We start from the raw sequence: 19,904 nt of genomic DNA, 5'->3' as shown, positions 1-19,904 counted from the left end.
GGTGGCCTCTCTTTTTGTTTTATCTGACAAAGAAAACATCTCTGGAAAATTACCAGACTCCTGGTTAGCCAGAACTAGAATTCCTTCCTGTATTTCATCACTTCTGAAAAGGCCCAGCCCCACAATTGACAAGAATCAGTCATTTCCTTTCACTCACAAAAGAGCCTTATCTATAGCTACAGAGAAAAGTATCTTAGGCTTTCTCTCAGCAGTCTATATGTGATGAATTATTCTTAAATATTATTATACTTCTATTCACAATAATAGTAGCTGACCTTTACTGAGGAGCTTATGCTCTGAGCATTGGGTTAAGTATCTGACATAGATAGTATCATCTCATGAAATCCTAATAGCAATGCATAAAGCAGGTGCTATAATTACTTGTTTTAAAAAGATAAGGAAAGCGAGGCTTAGAGAGATTTAGACCTTTGCCCAAAATAGCGCGGCCAGTACCTGCGAAAGGCTGAACCAGAACACGGGCTTGTTTGGATTCTCCAGGTGCAAGGAGGAAGCTGAATGGCAGTTTTTACCTCTATATCAGGACCACAGCAACACAAATGAACTCGCAGCCATCCTTTCCTGGGGCTGAAATAAGTTTACTCACAGGGTATAGCATTCAGTAAATGGTCTCAAGCCACAAGAGTTAACATAGAATCCCACTATTGCAGCAGATTTTTTCCCTCTAATTTCTACTTGTGTAATGTCTTGTTCTTCTAAGACCACCTTCTCTTCCCCCGACAGTGTCCCCCGACACTGTCTTTTTACTTCTCAGTGCTTGAGGTTCTCAAGGAGCTGAAGAGTAACTTTGCCCTTTGCAGTGTTTTGACTTCTGAGTCTTTGAATTAAAAAAGTCACTAAGACTCAAGAAATACAATAATTGCTATACGACTGGATATGGATGAACTGATTCTTTTCATTAGGCCAATTAAGAAAAATTCTAGTTTGCACAGTAGCTGATTATTCTAGTAAGCCAACTGTGCAAAATTTCCTGTTAGAAAAAAATGTTTGTCTTTCTGCAGAAAAGATTCTCAAATAATTGAATTGCAGTTTTTAAGAAATGCGAGGCAAATCACAATGGCTGGATGTTAATAAGATGGGTTAGCCTCCCTGCGGAGAAAGACATGCAGTGGTTTGGGTGATATCACAGCTTCATGCTGACAAGGGAAAAGATGGAATACTGCACAGATCACCCCATCCGTGTGCTGACCATGACTTCATGCGTTCTAATTGCCTACACTTATGTCAACTGTATGCAGGTGTTCTTTAAATGCCTTTTATTTTTAATTTCTCAACCACTTCTTTTTTTTTAACATCTTTATTGGTGTATAATTGCTTTACAATGGTGTGTTAGTTTCTGCTGTATAACAAAATGAATCAGCTATATGTATACATACATCCCCATATCCCCTCCCTCTTGCATCTCCCTCCCACCCTCCCTATCCCACCCCTCTAGGTGGTCACAAAGCACCAAGCTGATCTCCCTGTGCTATGCAGCTGCTTCCCACTAGCTATCTATTTTACGTTTGGTAGTGTATATATGTCCATGCCACTCTGCCACTTTGTCCCAGCTTACCTTCCCCCTCCCTGCGTCCTCAAGTCCATTCTCTATGTTTGCATCTTTATTCCTGTCCTGCCCCTAGGTTCATCAGAACTTTTTTTTTTTTTAAGATTCCATATATATGTGTTAGCATACGGTATTTATTTTTCTCTTTCTGACTTACTTCAATCTGTATGACAGACTCTAGGTCCATCCACCTACAAATAGTTCAATTTTGTTTCTTTTTATGGCTGAGTAATATTCCATTGTATATATGTGCCACATCTTCTTTATCCATTCATCTGTCAATGGCCACTTAGGTTGCTTCCGTGGTCTGGCTACTGTAAATAGTGCTGCAATGAACAGCAACCTAAAATCAGCTGCAATGTAGGAAGTCATGGGTTGTGTCTGTTTTGAACTCCTCCTGACTTTGGTCTTTTCTGAGCATCCCTTGTCTCGGGATAGATCAGAGTATAGGGAGCCTAAACTGAAAACAAACACAGCTACTTTATAAACCAAGACAGGAGAAAAGTAAAAATTATTCCTATTGGAACACATTCTATGAATGCTACTGAAGCCATATGATTGTCAAAGGTGTTTGATGTTTAAAGACTCTCTTCACTTTGATGCTGTGTGAAGAGGCTGTGAATTCTATGGCCATTAACCAAACTTCATAAACCTAGTTGCTATTTGAGTGTGAAGGCTGGAAAGAACAGTCAAGAGGAGAACTTTGTGATTAGCTAATTAAGGTGCATTAGGAATTGACTCTATCTAAAATGCCATGCTATCCCAGTGCAGAAGTTTCTGGCTCATTTTGTGGGCAGGAAGTATGTAAGAAAATGAGTTACCACCTTTTGGAATAATTTTTTCAAACACGTAATGGCCCCTAACCCACTCTCTTCTCCACCCTCCAACCACCCCACCTCAGCGTACCACCCAACTCCACGGTAGACCTAAAGGTGTCCCAAGACCTCACGTATCAACAGCCTCAGCATTTGTTTTTCTAACACGCTGAATCCTCCCGGAGATGTTTGCCACTAACCCCAAGGAATCAAGAGATCCACATCCCCACCGTTAACCCCACACTTACTTATTCTGTAATCCTGGACAAGTTCCTTAAGCTCTCCAACCTGTACTTTTTTCATCTTTAAACCGAGGATAATAATGTCTGTTCCACCCACCATGCGTATGTGAAATCATAACGCCTGTTCTACTCTCCGTATGTGTGTGAAAGTATCCACTAGCAGTGGTAAGGCAGGAAGCATTAATCTGAGGCAGATTAACCGCCAGGGTCATCAAACAACTTTCAGCACCTCCACGTAGGTACCACCAGTGACAAAGACACTTTGCTTTCAGCTGTGTTCATCTAGCACAGAGGTTAGCAAACTTCTTCTGTAAAGGGGTAAACGTTAAATATTTTGGGCTTTGCAGGCTGTGTGGTCACTGTTCCATTTACTCAACTCTGCTATTGCAGCATGAAAGCCGCCACAGACAATTCATAAATGGGTGGGTGTGGTCAGGTTTGACCCCTAGTCTTTAGTTTGCCAGCCCTGAATTAGACTGCCTGACAAATATGATTGATGGATGCATTTAAACTGGGAGAAAGGGAACTGGTTTCTGCCACTCCCCACCCCCTCCCCCAGTGTACAGTAATCAGGAAAATGCCTGAAAATAAGAGAGAAGAAAAAAGTTAGGGAAAAAAAGAATGCAGTAACTGTGCCATCTGCCTACCCATCCTCTTCTCTTGCAGGTAAGTTGAGGAAGGACAGCTTTACCTGGCTCTTTCCTTTCCTTCACAAAGTCTGAGGAATCTAAAGTGGAAGAGCTTGACAGGCTAAAATTTGAGAGTAGGATAACCCCTGGCACTAGTCATGCCCGGGATATGCAGACAGAGAGTAGAGACTTAGCAGCATGTGTCTGTACAACGTGGGTGATGGAGACACGCCCACTAAGTATGTGGAGGAGATAGAGAAGTGGCTGCGGGCCCACAAGGGTGGAAGGGAGCTGAGAAGGACGGTCGGCGTGCTCATGGCAGAGTCACAGGGCAGAGGGCTTCACAGCAGACCACCCAAACGGGATGAGACGGAAGGCGCAGCTACTCTCAGGGAATCTGCAGCATCTGAGAGTCGTGGAGAGACACTGAAGAGCCCAGAATGAGCCTCAGCCACTACTTTCACCAGGAGCCAGGCTGGGAGAATACAGGTAACCCGCTTCGTAGGAGTGTGACCTGTGCAGCTGCACCAGCCCTGAACTCAGTTTAATGTTCTGCTATTGCTGTCTCAGAATTCTTAATTTTTTTAAACTAGAGTCCCCCAAGTTCCCATTATGCACTGGGCCCCTAAATTATGTGGCCAGTCCCGACAGCCTCAGGGCTCCCTCTGAACCAGACTCCCTCTGAACCAGGTGTGCACGCTAGCAGACTACACCACGCCCTCACAACCCCCCAGAGGATGCACAGTGTCTGCGTGGTACCAAACACAGGGGAGGAGAGCTCAGCAGGAGGGAAAGGAAAGACCAAAATGGAATTCTGATTTGTTCTAGGATTGAGCTACGCACATTGAATTTAACCAAAAAAACCCAAAAAACAAAAAAACAAAAACCACCAGATAAAATTGAATTTACCAGGAAATAGCCAGGTGAAGGTCTCTGCTTCAGGTGGGGATTGGAGGCACGGAGAATGGGAGAGGTAACCAAAGAGTAACGAAAGCTGAGTTCAGTCATAAAGAAAGTATTAGAATTACGTCCTTGAGTTTTATGGGGCGTCTTAACTGTGAAATATAACACTGGTTACAGCTTTGTAAACCTTAAGGTACTACAGGACTTTCAGGCAATATAGGTAAAGGAGTCTTCCTTTAAATCACATCGCTACTGCTCTCGCCCTGGCTTTGAAAAAGAAAAGCAAGGAATGAGACTCACACGCGGGGCCGGAGGAAGCCAGAGCTGGGGCCCTTCCAAAGGTGAAGTGACTGCACGGCACCTGGGAGAGGAGGCTGATGCAGAGAGGGGGTGACACAGGGAGCTCTGCCCCGAGGCCACCACTGGGTGGACTTTCTCTGCCCCCCCTCACCTCCCTCTCTAGGCACCTCTCTTGTTTTCCCATCTGGGTTCCTCACTATGCCTTTCATTGAAATTATAAAAATGAGATCCCGGTGATCTCATTCTGCTCCACGGTGGGCCTTCCCAGCCCAGACTTGCACGAGGTGTTCCCCAAACCCGAACCTGACCCATCTACTAAACTCTAAGTCTTCTGGGTTCTAAGGATGGGGTTAAGAAATCACCTGGTTAGATTTAAGTCACATCATAGCATCACTACCCTTACTCTGTATTCCTCAGTCTTAAACCTAGATTGAAATGAAAAGGGAAGTAGTCATTTTAAAGAGGTTCGATTGAAGGTAGGGTGAGGGCAGATTTTCTTTAAATCATACCATTGGGCGATTCTCCTATGTAAAAGAAGTCATGGCGGGGGGAGGGTAAGAAACACTGCAGGAACAGATTTTATTCTTCTCTTCTCTCTCGACACATGCAATTCCCAGATCCCCTTTTCTCTACTACCATGTGCCAGCGTCCTCTTCGGTGTCACATACCTTCTTTGGAGAGCCAAGCTGGACCCAGAGTTCACACAGCACACAGATCTTGGCTCCTAAAACCTGGTGCTGACGGTGTGGGACCAGGAAGCCCAGGGTTACAGCAACCGTCAGGGCCCCGGGAACACACTGCAGGCAGAGCAGCTCCCTCTGCAAGCCTAGGGCAGCGGATCTCACACTTCAGAATCACCTGGAGAGTATGTTAACACGCACATTGCTGGTCCCCATGTCCAGAGTTTCTAATTCTGTGGGTCTAGGATGGGGCCTGAGAGTTTGCATTTCTAACAAGTTCCCAGGTGATGCTACTGCTGCTGGTCCCAGGACCACACACGGAGAAACAACACTCTAGGGTTGGGATAGGTCCGGACAGCTGCAAAGAGGCCTCAGGATATCTATCTATTTCAGCTAGAAACTCTCTGCTTTTCCCCTAACTAAACTAGAAATGGTTGACTTGGCTGGAGAAAATGTTAATTGTAACTATTTACATGACTGATTATCATTCATCCTCCAGCAGAGGCCCTGTTTGAGTGTTTAAACTTATAGGCTACAAAGAGGCCAAAACCTCTTTGCAGATATGGGTGTGTGTGTTCAACAAGACAGTTTTTATCAGAAGACTCACAAATAATCTAGATTTTCAGATTTTACTGAAAAAAATCAGAAGGTCTGGCACTACGGGGCCCATCTTACCACGTAGCTACGTTTAGCTGGGGTTGAGTGGTGGCCGACCCACTTAGATGGAGAATTTGCTCACTAGTTCACACGTGTCCTTACTACTCTCCATTACCTCTTGAACACTGAGACCCAAAAGTCAGTTGCCATATATTTATCTGTACTCTTTCTTCTAGTAGAGAAAGTCTTCTCTTTACCTGAGAAAGCAAAAGCTACATCGAGAAAGCTTCAGGTTTCAAGAAAAAAAAAATCTAGTAATGACTACTTTTGTGGGTTTATATGCAAATACTCTGCCAGCTTCATCTGTTTCCAGCCACCTGTCTTCTGAATCCATTTGCGTTTGGGTCCAGTCTGGACAAGCCTGGATGGCAGGCAGAAATGTGCAGGGAGGAACTAGAGGCAAGAAGCAGACTGGTGGGCAGGGTAGTCAAAGAAACCATCTGGAAAGGAATTGTCCAAAAGGAAGAAGCTGCAGTCTGTCACAAGCTTGACCGAGGACAGTGTCACTTTGCCAAGGGAGAGAGAATGTTGCGCATGGCGGGAATACGCTCCCATCATGCCTCCACAGACACACGGCCAAAGCCGAGGCTGATGGGGGCTGCAATAAGGGCACACATGGAAACAGAGATGTGTACCAGGAGAGGCTCTGTAAGGAGCTGGGGCCTTGCTTGGAGAACTGGCCATGCAGAAGGCAGGGGGAGGATCTGGGGAACTTCTGCAGGGTCACTGTTGGAACCAGCAGAGGTGGTAGAGGCATCAATAGATCGTCAAGCCAGCTGAGGGACAGGACAGTGGAGGGCCTGACAGACCGCCCCTGGGGACCACCTCTTAAATTAACCTGAGTGGAGAGGATGTTCTGCAATTGTTTAAGAAGAAACTAAGACAAGGAAATACCATGCTGATCTCGTACTATTAACTCCCTGGCTTTCTCAGCTTCAGAACTCTGGGTTATAGTTCATCCCACAGAGTTTTTTGTGCACCACTATACAAAATAACAAGCACACAAGAACCATGTTGCGTGCCAGGATACACACACACACACACACACACACACACACACACACAAACATATTCCTTCCCTCAAGAATTTCATAGTCCAAAATAGTGGTCTATAAGTTTTTTAACAGTTCAATCCATTATTTAAAAATGTAATCACTTATCCCAACATTTGTATATTTACCGGTAAATTATAAGTGTTATGCTAATCTCCTAATGTATTAGGCTTATTATAAATTATATCCCCAAATAGAAAAAAAACTAACTAAATAAATAATAACAAACATTATCAATAAATATAAGAAGCTCATACCCCAATGACTTCTCCTGTGATAACTGGTGTACAAAACAGACATTTAAACAGATTTAAAAAATAAAAGGAAGCTTGGGAAATGCTTTAATAGCAGTCTTGGATCTGAGGATTAACTGGACCTGATCCCGAATAACTCCTGAGTTCTTAAAGAAATTGGAAACATGCAAAGACAAATGGCTGTAGATTAGGACAGAGGGAGAAGCTCTGAGGACCAACCATTTCTCAGGTTGTGGTACTTCAGCTGGGCCCAGGGAATGAGTAAACTCTTTCCAGGGAGAGGAAAGAGTATAAACAAAACTACATAGCCGGGCTTCCCTGGTGGCGCAGTGGTTGAGAGTCCGCCTACCGATGCAGGGGACGCGGGTTCGTGCCCCGTTCCGGGAGGATCCCACATGCCGCGGAGCAGCTGGGCCCGTGAGGCATGGCTGTTGAGCCTGCGCGTCCGGAGCCTGTGCTCCGCAATGGGAGAGGCCACAGCAGTGAAAGGCCCACGTACCGGAAAAAAAAAAAAAAAAAAAAAAAATTACATAGCTGTGCAGTGGCCTGATGTGGACTTAAGAGAACTTCAAAATGGAGAACAAATGCAGCAAAATACTAATTATGTGTGTAACAAAACATAATGGATTAACTCAGGCAAGTTGTGTCTGATAATGAGACTACAGTCTGTGTTGGAATGTTTAGCCTTCAGTCTGTCCCTCATATGGCACTGTTATTTTTTCCCATCAGAAAAAAAAAAAGTGAACCTTGGTGGTCACCATGGTAACTAAATAGTGGGAGCGAGGGCAGAGGAAGGTCAAGGAATGTTCTATCAAGAAAGTACAAAACACAGGTTATTTTTAATTTTGGCTCTGTTCCTATAATTTTAATGTCTGAAAATTAAGATGTACATAAATAGTAATGTCTGTTTCTCAAGCAGCCATGAGAAAAAATACTTTCCCAGTAATTCAATACAACCTTCTTATTTTGTTGACGTTTCATTTTCATCAGCTGCCATTCAAGCCAACAAAAATGCCCAAAGTGAGTACTTTCCAAATTTGTAACCAGGGAGGGTGGAGGGTGTCCTGTACCCTCCTTCCCCTTGTTTTCTGTTCTCCTCTGTTCTTTGTACACTAACGTGACTCACCGTCCACAGAACACAGATTGATAATTGCTTGTCAGGAGTGGTGATGTGTTTACTTGCAGTCACCCATATTCTCTCATCTAATGACACTTGTGGCCAAGGACAAAGATTTGCCAGGCAGCTGACAAACCAGAGTGGGGAGGTGACGTAGCTTGTGAACCAAGGGTTTTCCCCCGCACAGGCCCAGCCAGCTGTCCCCGGGAGAGAAAAGCCTACATGACTGCACTCCAGGGCCAACTGAGTAGGTCTAAATGTTACTCTGTCCTCCCCACAGCTCTGCTCGAAGGAAATGTGCCCAAGAACTAATAGCAGGAGCAGCAGAAGAACAGAAAACAGAAAAAAGTCAAAACCTCCGAACATAAGAAAAATACCTTTCAAAAAACTCTCACAATACTTCATGCAAAAGATAGTGACATAGGTGAATTGTGTGAAAATAGTTTCCTAAGGATTACAGATAGCTGGATTTTGCTTAAACCAGAGTCTTCACCAAGAACACAGACTTGGAGGTTTTCTATTTCTCTATAGATTTCATTTAGATTATAAACCAATCATAACCTATATTGGGCAGGCCGTTTAGACTTTACCGAAACAGTCCCACTGTTTTCATGAACTAGTTTTGTCACTTGTGTATTTATAAGTATGCCACACCCTACATATGAATGATCACTGAAAAGGAAATTTTAGAATTAACCTTTCTTTGTCACTTTAAAATGTACCATTCAAAACTAAATTTAAAGATAGAATTCATGTTACTGTCATCAGTGAAATTATTTTCAGGATCCACTTTCTTACTTTCATTCAATACATACTCATAACGTGATTTCATGGCGTCAGTCCTAGGTAAAGAAAAGAACTGTAGGGGGTCTGTGCCATCATGGACCCCTCACAGTCTAGTAAAGTTGTTCCAGTTGACTAGGTAAGTCACAGAGAGAGCTGGAGAAACTAGGAAGACCTTTTGCCTATGCTAGCTTATTGGCTGAATCAGTTATTTCCAGGTCAGTTTTTAAAAATTTATTATGATAAGAATGAGTCAGTATTTCTATCTCAAAGCCAATTCCACAAAAATGTTCTGGAGCACCTTCCCTGTGCAAGGCATACTGGTTTCATCCACAATGGCTCAAAGGGAGGGATCTTTAATGTGATCTTTTAAAAAATGAAAAAGGTACTTTGTATTCTAGCAGCTGATTTTTTTCAAAGCACAAAATTATATCATAGGTGCACCGGCAATTCACAGGCCCCAGCAACTTTCTTTGTTCACTTTTCTTCAGAGGAGAATATTGATTTATTGGAGATTTCTTTGCTTTTTTCATCTTGGAATATGAATGAGTGGATAGGTGATTGTTAGGGGCTTAACCAATAGTTAAATCATGTCTCCCTGAATTCAGATTCCACCTTTCTGAGCCGCTGCCATTTCACAAACTGAGAACTTAAAATCAGGTCCCGTGGAATACAGTAACCTGGAGGTAAAACTATGGCCTCTCAAACGCTGCTCCCACGCATGACTGGGGACGTCCAGACTCTCCTCAAAGACCCTCACTCAGCTATTTCTAGAAGTCCCCAAGCGGAGGGGGTAAGGAACCGAGCTCGTCAGCGCTGTCCTGACGGCTACCAGGAGACCTTCTGACATTTCCTTCTCTCTTGCTCTTGCTGCCAGTGGCCTCTGCTGTCATCACTGAAGCTGCTGTGCAGTTATCAAGGGCAACAAAGAAGCAATTGCAGGAAGAGCAGAAGCCTCCAGGATTGAACTCCAGTGCTCAGACAGCAACCAAACTTCGCACACACTGAAGGCATTGGTGGGGCCAGAATCCCTGATGGTCTTGAAGTCCTTACGGTCACTGAAGCCCCCAGAGTCACAGAAGTCACTGCACAAAAGGCCTCCAACTGTAACTGTGGATGCACCAAAGTTGGGAGCAAGGGTGGCTCCTGAGGGGACAGGAGACCTAGTGAGACAAACCTGGTTGGAAGTGGGAACAAGGGATTATAGGTTATCTTAAAGCAGCATTTGCTTAGAAAGCACACTTTTGTGGCTTCTGATATCGATACTTGTTTGGTGGCGCTTTAAAGGGCTGCTCATGGAGATTACAGGTCAGGTAAAGCCCTGTCCCCAAAGTATCTTTTAATGATGGCACAGGTGGAGAAATCATCTCTTCCTAACTCTTTTTGACTTGCCATCTTGTGTCCACAGTATGTCGGAGGTTTGGTGAAGTTGTACTGGACACTGGCAGAAATCCTTCAGGTATAGCTAGGTTAAGGACAGAGGGCAGTGGTGTGCTGGTAAGCCAGCTCTTTAGAGAAAGAAAATAAATTCTTGATTAGTAGGTAGCATTTGCAGATTTCTGTGGTGTAAATTCCCCCATCGTGGCCAAGTTCATGATGATCACCAACACTGATGTCACTGAACACAGCCGGTGCCACTTGGCTCCAGCACAGGACTGAGGAAGGGCCAAGTGACGGCCACAGCCTCACTCCCCGGCTCTCACTTTCCCATGAAGACAGAATCAGATTGGAGAAATTTCCCTGCATTCCTGAGCAAGATATTACAAAGGCAGAAGTAAGAAGTGAGTAAGAAGACAGCCGGTTATCAGACAAACCTAGCATCACTTGCTACTGCCTTCATTGGACCCTCTGTCTGCCTGACAAAGATAAACACATTCTGACCAGCCAAGCCTCAGTCCAAGGACAGCAGTGTTGCAAAGCAGACAGAGAAGCAGGTAGAAGGAAAAATCAGACGAAGAATTTGTCTTCTTGAAGTATGTGACAATAAGCCAGGGAGAAAATACGTAAGTTTGTATGGACAAACTTAAAACAAATGGCCTTTGTGAAGAAAACAGGCTGGGTTTTGAACGAAGTCAATGTTTTGTTCTTGTTTTCTTTTATTGGGAATACAGCTTAGTTCATAAGGATACTGGCTTTCCCGTCTTCCTCACACTCCTCATTTCAGCAATCCTCTTGGCCAGAGATGCCTCATGGGAGAGCTTGGGTCTGTAATGTTCCGGTAACAGCTCCTGATGTGTTGACACAGTGAGGGATCTCTACGGAGATACTCACCATGAGATAACACTGCCTCAAGCACAATCCAAAAGATGATGTCAAAGATATGTACAAACAAACAGTGACCTCGAAGGCTTCTACTGCATGTGGTGGGTTGAGCAGAGCAGTGCTCATTGGTCATGAGCTTCATGATTTGCTGAGAATATATTTGAGCCAGGGAAGAGCTGTGGTCAAGAACCAAGAATTAGTCATCAGCAACGTTGGTTAAGAGGTTAACTGGACATTCCAAAGAAATCAACTGCTCACAGGAAATTTCAGAGAAATTAACTGCTTGCTTTGTGCCTCAGTTTTTCCATTTAAGGCAGGAGATCACAAACTGTTCTCCTTTTCATAGGGGTAAGCTATGAGGTTTCATGAATTAATTTATTGAAAAGATAGATTTTAGAAACGAGGCCCTATGTATGATGGCTGTCTTAGCCAAGTTGCATTGTAACAATTCCTACATTACCTCTATTACATTCTATGACTGTGGCACAGTGACAGTCCAAAGACAACCACTTTTACTGTCATGAACTCAAGAATATGCTTCTTCCAGCTGTGCTAAGTTGTATGCCTGCCAGTAGATCATTTTGGGTTGAAAATCTTAATCAAAGAGGGCTACTGCTTCATCATAGGTTATTTGTAGAGAGTAAAGCTACAAAAGATATAGTCTTAGGACTTTTTGTCATTCACTGAGCTATGGGATAAACCCAACTTCTGGACTTCACACTTTGGAGCAACACTATTCTCAGCACATGATGAATACATTCAGCCCAAGGACTTTGCTCTTCTCTTCTTCCTCTCCTTTATTCCACAGGGCTTTGATTAGAAAGCTTTAAATAAATTTAACCCAAGTAAGCAATAAAAACAGAAACAGAAATAAATAAAAATAGAAACAAAAATTATACTTATTTTTGTCTGTATATTACAGCTTTGGTGTACTTAACCTTTTCTTATGCTCCCACAAGATCATAACCTGCTTGAGGGCAAAAGCTATCTAATTCACTTACAAAACCCCTGAAGCAATTAGCACAGGGCTTACACAGAATTTATGAGCAATACATCTTTATGTAATTGAATTAAGCTAAGGGGGGGAAAGGCAGGGTATGAGAAACTGCAATGGACACCAGCATATTCTACTTGATCTCCTGGAAAAGGTGGCTCCATTCTGGCTGAAATAAATTGAAGGAAGCAAAAAATGTAGACTGATCTCTCAAAAAGTCCTCAGAAATCATACAGACCCTCTAGAATGATGCTTCTACTCATGGGCTCTTCATTCAGAAGGTGAAGAAGTTGCAGGATTTCCCAAATATTACAGAGGAAACAGGAAAGCCAAAAAGTGACTGAAAGGTTCAGAAACTAGATGAATTTTGAATGACTCCCCAATAGGAAAGCTCTGCCGGAGATGAGGGTTACAAACAGGCTGCTGATCAACTTGATAGGCTAATATTACATTCTCTCCAAATACCCTCTAATGAAATTCTCCAGATCTCTGAATTCTCACCCTCAGAATGTTAACCCAGAGGTCCTATATCACAGCAATTCCACAGCTTGTTGAGAGAAGGACAATTAAAATCTCTTGAGAAAAGGTTAAAGGAATAGTAAGCTAATATAGTCATGACCAGAGTGTGCAAAACTGTTGTTCTCTGTCTCTTAAAATACAGAACAATAGCTGCATGTGCAAACATAGTAGAACTCCTTAAAGTATGAACTCCTTAAAGGGCAGACATAGGGACAATGGAAAGTAAGCTATTCTTAACACTGTAGAACAAGTGGGATATATTCACCCTTTGGGATTTCTCAAGCATCTCAGATTTGAAAAAGATTTAGATAAATAAATGATGGAAAAGTGGAAAATAGGATGCTAAAAAGAAGTTAGGAAATATTTATGCACCGCACTAGCCTTTGAGTATAATGTCCTAGAGAGCAACTGCCATACTCTTGAAAGGTCACTGGGGACCTGCCATGGTTTGAATGTTTGTGTTCCCCCCAAACTCATGTTGAAATCTTAATGCTAATGTGACAGTGTTAGAAGGTGGGGTCTTTGGGAGGTGCATAGGTCATGAAGATGGAGCTCTCCTGAATGGGATAAGTGCTCTTACAAGAGACCCCACAGAGCCCCTTAGCCTCTCCCACCATGGAGAGAAGTCAGCAGGGAGAAGTCAGCCATCTACAACCTGGAAGACGGCCCTCACCAGAAAACGACCCTGCTGTCACCCGGTCTTCCAGCCTCCAGAACTGTGAGAAATGAATTCCTGTTGTTTGTAAGCCACCCAGACTGTGTTATACTAAGACAGGGTCCCTGTGCAAACTAAAGCTCTGAGTTAGAGGGGCCACATATCTGAACTAGTGCACAGTTAAGTCCCTCCTAACGCTGAAATACAAACTAGGCCATTGCTAGGTAATTCTCAATTAAAGAGGGAAGATGTGGGCTTCCCTGGTGGCACAGTGGTTGAGAGTCCACCTGCCGATGCAGGGGACACAGGTTGGTGCCCCGGTGCGGGAAGATCCCACATGCCACGGAGCAACTAAGCCCGTGAGCCATGGCCGCTGAGCCTGCGCGTCCAGAGCCTGTGCTCCGCAACGGGAGAGGCCACAACGGTGAGAGGCCCGCGTACCGCAAAAAGAGGGAAGATGTGTCATCAAACCCTCCCTTTTATATACACCAGTCAACAAATATTTCTTGAAAACCTACTGAATGCAGAGTGCTATGGATATCCCCCCTTACCTGAGTCAGTTAAAAAAATACATGAATTTGCATGACCATATGTTATTGCTATGATGGTTTACTTTTCCTGTCAAAGGTAAAACATATATATAACAATTGCATCGAGTAAATGATATAAATAAGATAGGGAAATAATTTCTAGGTTTTTTTTTAAACAGAATTTATTTTGAAAATATACTGTGGGCTCTTTTGGCAACTTTTGAGTAAATCTAAAGTTATTTCAAAATAAAAGTTAAAAAAAATACATTGCGGACAAATGTGAAAACAAGATATGAGCTGAACTAAAATGCTTAATTCCAAGTCAGTAAAATCCTAAGAACCTGGAAATTCAGGATTCCATCTGCCTTCCCCAACCTTCAGGGCAAGTCAGCCTGTTTACTGCCAGGCCCCTGATAGTGCAGGAAGTAAAGGGGAAGTTGCAGAGGAAGAGAGGTCTCACTGTGGTTGAGCTTATTGGAGATACGTAACATGCGTACTATTAAGAGCCACACAGTCAGCAACAGGGAAATGCTGAGACCCGTCTACAAAGTATAATGGCAGGCAGGACTGGCTTCCTGCGATGAAGAATCTCATGCCTCCATGAGGCCACGTGGTTGAGGGCCCACTGAGAACCCCTCCAACCCCAGCAATTTGTCACTCTTGACTCCCCTGACTTCTTTTAAGAAATGGGTGTGATATGGGTCATAATGGCCATCATTAAAAAGTCTACAAATAGGGGCTTCCCTGGTGGCACAGTGGTTGAGAGTCTGCCTGCCGATGCAGGGGACATGGGTTCGTGCCCCTGTCCGGGAAGGTCCCACATGCCGCGGAGCAGCTGGGCCCGTGAGCCATGGCCACTGAGCCTGCGCGTCCGGAGCCTGTGCTCCGCAACACGAGAGGCCACGACAGTGAGAGGCCTGCGTACCGCAAGAATTAAAAAAAAAAAGTCTACAAATAACAAATGCTGGAGGGGTGTGGAGAAAAGGGAACCCTTCTACACTGTTGGTGGGAATGTAAATTGGTGCAGCCACTATGGAGAACAGTATGGAGGTTCCTTAAAAAAACTAAAAATAGAACTACCATACGACCCAGGAATCCCACTCCTGGGCATATATCCAGACAAACCTATAATTCAAAAAGATACATGCACTCCTATGTTCACAGCTGCACTATTCACAATAGCCAAGACATGGAAACAACCTAAATGTCCATCGACAGATGAATGGATAAAGAAGATGTGGTACATATATACATTGGAATACTACTCAGCCATAAAAAAAGAATGAAATAATGTCATTTACAGCAACATGGATGGATCTAGAGATTATCATACTAAGTGAAGTAAGTCAGAAAGAGAAAGACAAATAACATATGATATCACTTATATGTGGAATCTAAAATATGACACAAATGAACCTATCTATTAAATAGAAACAGGATTACAGACATAGAGAACAGACTGGTAGTTGCCAAGGAGGTGGGGGGAAGGATTGGAGTGGGAGGCTGGGGTTAGCAGATGTAAACTTTTATATTTAGAATGGATAAACAACAAGGTCCTACTGTACAGAACAGAGAACTATATTCAATATTCCATTATAAACCATAATAGAAAATAGTATTAAAAATGTATATATATGTATAACTGAATCAGTTTGCTGTATAGCAGAAATTAACACAACTTTGTAAATCAACTATACTTCAATTTAAAAAAAGAAATGGATGTGATAGAAGAGTGAAACCTCCTCCCTTCTCCAACTTCATTTCTCTTATATTCTTTCCCCAAACCCTCATCCACATACGTCCATATCTGCACACATGCAGGATCTTTAGCTGGTGCTATCAGTGCAGTAGCCCCTCCTGGATTCCTTGACAACCCAGCTGATGAATGGAGAAACAAGGAGCTCCTGTAAGAGCCATCTTTTTACCACTAGAGAAACAAGGAAGGGAGAAAATGTTAACAGTTAAGCTATAAAATGACACTATCATTGTTGTGGTCCACAATGAAAACTCTTGAAATAAAAGTGGAAAGTTTCTTTATTATTTGGGAAAATGATTCCCTAACTCATTTCTCCAGTTTTCGGATTAAATGAAGATTGAAGACTATTAGAAAATTTGTAGTTAGAAGTCATTATGCTCCTGAAACATCCATTAAACAAAAATTAAAAATCAACTCATGTTTTTCTTAGAAGTCCTATTCTCCAAATTACACTGTTTAAAGCTCTTTATAAAGTCATTAATCAAAGCAATCAGCAGAAGGGAAAGCAAATATTTATGTCAAAAGCATTATCATTATCTGTCAATTTTTAATAGAATATATTGAGGAAGTAAACAATTTCTAAATACCTTTCAAAAATCTGTAGTCAATCTATTCCCTGTCACTCACTAGCTCATTTCCCCAGCTACATACTTCAAATTTTTCTGAAAAATGTAAAGAAATGTTTTGGTAACTTGTAATCTAACATGATTTCAGGGGAAAAAAAATGGAAGAAATATGTATTGCACATAGATTCCCAGCTATACCACTGACTTGTTGTGTGACACTGGGCAGCTCTCTTCACCTCTCTGTGTCTCATTTGTAAAATAATGGGATCGTACTTAATTAGAAGTTGCTAACTGGTGGTCCTTTGCCCAGATATAGCCATTGGATGTACCTTGTTTGCCCAGCATGCTTTAAAAATTGGGAACTTACGCATTCAAATCCAAATTCCTGATTTCTCTTTAAAAATTATAAGGTCGGCAACAATAAGCCTACATTCCCATGTGGCAACAAAGGCTGCTACTGAATAGCAGCTGTCCTTGTTGGATAAGGCATGGAGTCTCGGTGTTACCTTATCTGCCTGACTGCTTAGCATCTAAGTTTCTGATGAAATAGATGACCTCAAGTTTCTTTCTGCTCTAACATTCTCACATTTAAGGTGAGCCATAGAGAAAAAAGTCCGTTCAACCTCTCCAAGCCTCAGCTTTACTGCAATATGGGGATTATAATAACCTCTGACTACCCCTTGAGCTTTGGAGAGACAAAATGAAATCGTGAGTGGTGACTGCTTCGTACAGTGCCGTGCAAGTAGAAAGTGCTCAATAAACAGTAGAGGTAACAATGCAAATAATGGTGAACGTAATGACTCAAATACAATTCTCTGATAGTCGATCCAATCTAAATTAAAATTGGTTTACTGCTTCTTCTCTTCCAAATGTACCACTGGCCCCATCAAAAACCAACTATTTGCCTCTAATTTTCAGATACACTTTGTTCAGTTAATAATAAACAGGTTGAGATTCCCAAATGAGATGCAGAAATTTAAAGAAAACTGTTCTTTGAGGGTCTCTAGTTCTCATATTCCCCTTTTCTGGTTGAACCGGCTGTCAACATTTGATTCACTGTAAGCTTTGATCCTACTTACTGCACTTGCCAGGTACACAGTGTATCATTGTTTATTATTGTTAAATGCAAATAACAAGTTTAACAGAGACATTTGTACACGAGCTGCAAATGAGCCCTTATAGAGTGAACTCCCACGGGAGTTTTTGTCATAGTGTCCCCGCCCCTTCAAGTCACTCTGTAGTCACTCATACGCAGTGATGTCCCCCTGTCACTCACTAGCTCATTTCCTCAGCCACACACTTTATCTATCAGACTGCCTTATTAATCACAGAGCTTAAATGGGCCTGTTTCGGTGTGTGACTGCCACAGATTTGCCCATACTTTAAAAGGTCCATGTTTAAATGAATTTCGACTTACACATACCATTACTGTATGCGTACATTTGTGGAGAAAAAAATTTCATAAGTTCTATCCGACAATACTTTAGGTAACAAAATATAAGAAAAATAAGATAATTTGTACACCTCCCCCCGAGAGTTTTTTTTAGTGGGATTTTTACCCATAATTGTGTAAGTGTTATTTATATGATCTCAGAGCTTATGGCATTCCACTGACTTTCAGCCCAGCAGAAGGCTGAGCTGAGACGCACGGGAATGGGGCTGCCAGAGGGAAGCCCGTAGCCAGTGTGGTCCGACTTCCACCCCCTACCTGGATCCCTTCTCCCCCCAGCTCCGCAACCCCGCCCCCAAGTGTCAGTCTCTCCGACTCATACTCTGCAGAGCTCTCAGAAAAAGAGATTTAACACAGAAGTGTCTTTGTGTCACCCCTCTGCTCAAGAGTCTTGAGTAATTTGCTATTACCCAGAAGCAAATCCTACAGTCCTACATGACCTAGACCCTGTCAAGCTCTCTGCATTCCCTTCCTGCCCTTGCCCTCAAAGAACCAAGTCCAGCTCTGTTCCTGAACACACCACCCTTTCGCCAGGCCTCTGGACTGCTCTTCTCATCCCCACCATTCGTCCCACTCTTCCTTCAAGTGTCAACTCAAGCATTGCTTTCTCTTCCTTGGGTCCCTTAGGAAAACTCAGCTGCTTCTTTCTTTACTCTCCATGAACGTTGTTCCCATATAACTATGGCAACTACCATGTTTATTTGCCTATGTGTGAACTTCCTGAAAGCAGAAACCAAGTTTTTAAATATTTTTACTCCTAGCACCTAATAGAGTGTCTGCATATTGTAGGCAACAGGATATTTGCTAAATAGTGAATAAATGAAACTGCTTTGTTCCCATGGCCTATACATTTGCAGATTCCGTTCTGCAAAGTCATGACTCTTCTTATGATCACTACAAATACTTAAGAGTATATTTCTGCACATTCTTCTTTTCAAATACATTTTACTTTCTTCATTTATTCCTTTGGGACAGTTCATCTGTTTGTGCTTAACAACAACAAAGTGTGTGATCCCGTCAATTTAGTTAAGATCATTATTTTGCTGAATCTTACAAATCTACCTATCTTGGTGAAATCGTCCTCTTGCATGTTTAGCCCCAAACTTAAATGAGTTAACCTACGTTTCATAGTCATTCACAGAGAAAACTGTGGCTGTAGAGAATGGCATGCTGTCTATGAATGGCACCATGCACCTCGGTGGTTTCAAATCCACGGTGGCTTCCATAGCTGTAAACATTTAGTTTACCTGGGTTCACACCCTTGACTTTCTCTTGGACAAACCTGAAAGCTCCAGCCAGCTAGAACTGCCAACTTTCACATAGTTTTCTACCCACAGCCATCAATCTCTCCCTGGCAATAAAAGGAGACTAAACCTTGGTTTGCCCCAGCGTCACCTGGGAAGATGATGAATCTTTCATTGCATCTGAGCCAAGGATGACGTTACCCAGCAAAGTAAACCCGGTGTACAACGTTCTACCAGTTCTATAATTTGGGGAGTTGGATTCTCTACACACAATGTGGCACATTTCCTGGACCAGCTAATGGAGCCAGTTGCTTCTACTGGTGCCAAGTGTCTGCCCAATGATTTAACACACCTTCCCTTTTGGTTTTTTTACTGTTCGATGTTCATTTCCTTGGTTAACATTGGTGTCATATCAAATGAAGTCACCAAACCTCAGGCAGGAGACAACTTGCCTCCAAAAGAGTAGCATATTATTCTGAGGAGATGTTTAGTCAGAACTGAAAACGAATGACTGGGGCACAAAGCTGGTGTGAACACAGCTAGTCTATAAATGTGTGTAGTGTTAATTAAGAACCTATAGGTAGTTTTAGCTAAAATCAGTTTCAGTGTAGTTAGGGAAATAAGAGAGAAAATTGCTACATGCATATGAAAATAGATTTTTAGATTTCTTTAAAGAATTGTCTTTTTCTGGCAAGAAACACTTAATGAAACTTAAACTTAATTCCCTGAAAATCATTTGCAATTAACTTCTTCCTTTGTTTTTAATTGGCAGGAAGCATTTTCAATGAAAACTGCAGCTCACCATGCGTGTTAGCTAGAGCTAAGAACTGTTTTTTCAAATCTAAGAACTTTGGATAAGGTCACTGTCAATTGAGGGAAACTAGGGGGGTGGGGTGTAGGGTGGGCCTGGGGTTCCACCCACCATGTGAAGA

At 42.6% G+C, this 19,904-nt stretch overlaps 1 protein-coding gene and 1 long non-coding RNA gene across 4 annotated transcripts in view; both read right to left on the bottom strand.

The window, feature by feature from the left end:
* The window catches only part of FILIP1 (filamin A interacting protein 1), a 228,793-nt gene that overhangs the window by 114,778 nt on the left and 94,111 nt on the right, over positions 1 to 19,904 (bottom strand). The gene's annotated exons all lie outside the window — the stretch shown is intronic.
* On the bottom strand, positions 11,075 to 18,042 carry LOC137204823 (uncharacterized). Its single transcript, XR_010933858.1, has 2 exons — positions 15,756 to 18,042; positions 11,075 to 11,434 (listed from the first exon to the last, which is right to left on the bottom strand). It is a non-coding gene; the product is annotated as an uncharacterized lncRNA (long non-coding RNA).

Source organism: Pseudorca crassidens, chromosome 13 (genome assembly GCF_039906515.1).
Source record: "Pseudorca crassidens isolate mPseCra1 chromosome 13, mPseCra1.hap1, whole genome shotgun sequence".
Lineage (NCBI taxonomy): Eukaryota > Metazoa > Chordata > Mammalia > Artiodactyla > Delphinidae > Pseudorca > Pseudorca crassidens.
The sequence above is the reverse complement of the archived record's forward strand: the minus strand, read 5'-3'. Positions and strand labels throughout refer to the sequence as shown.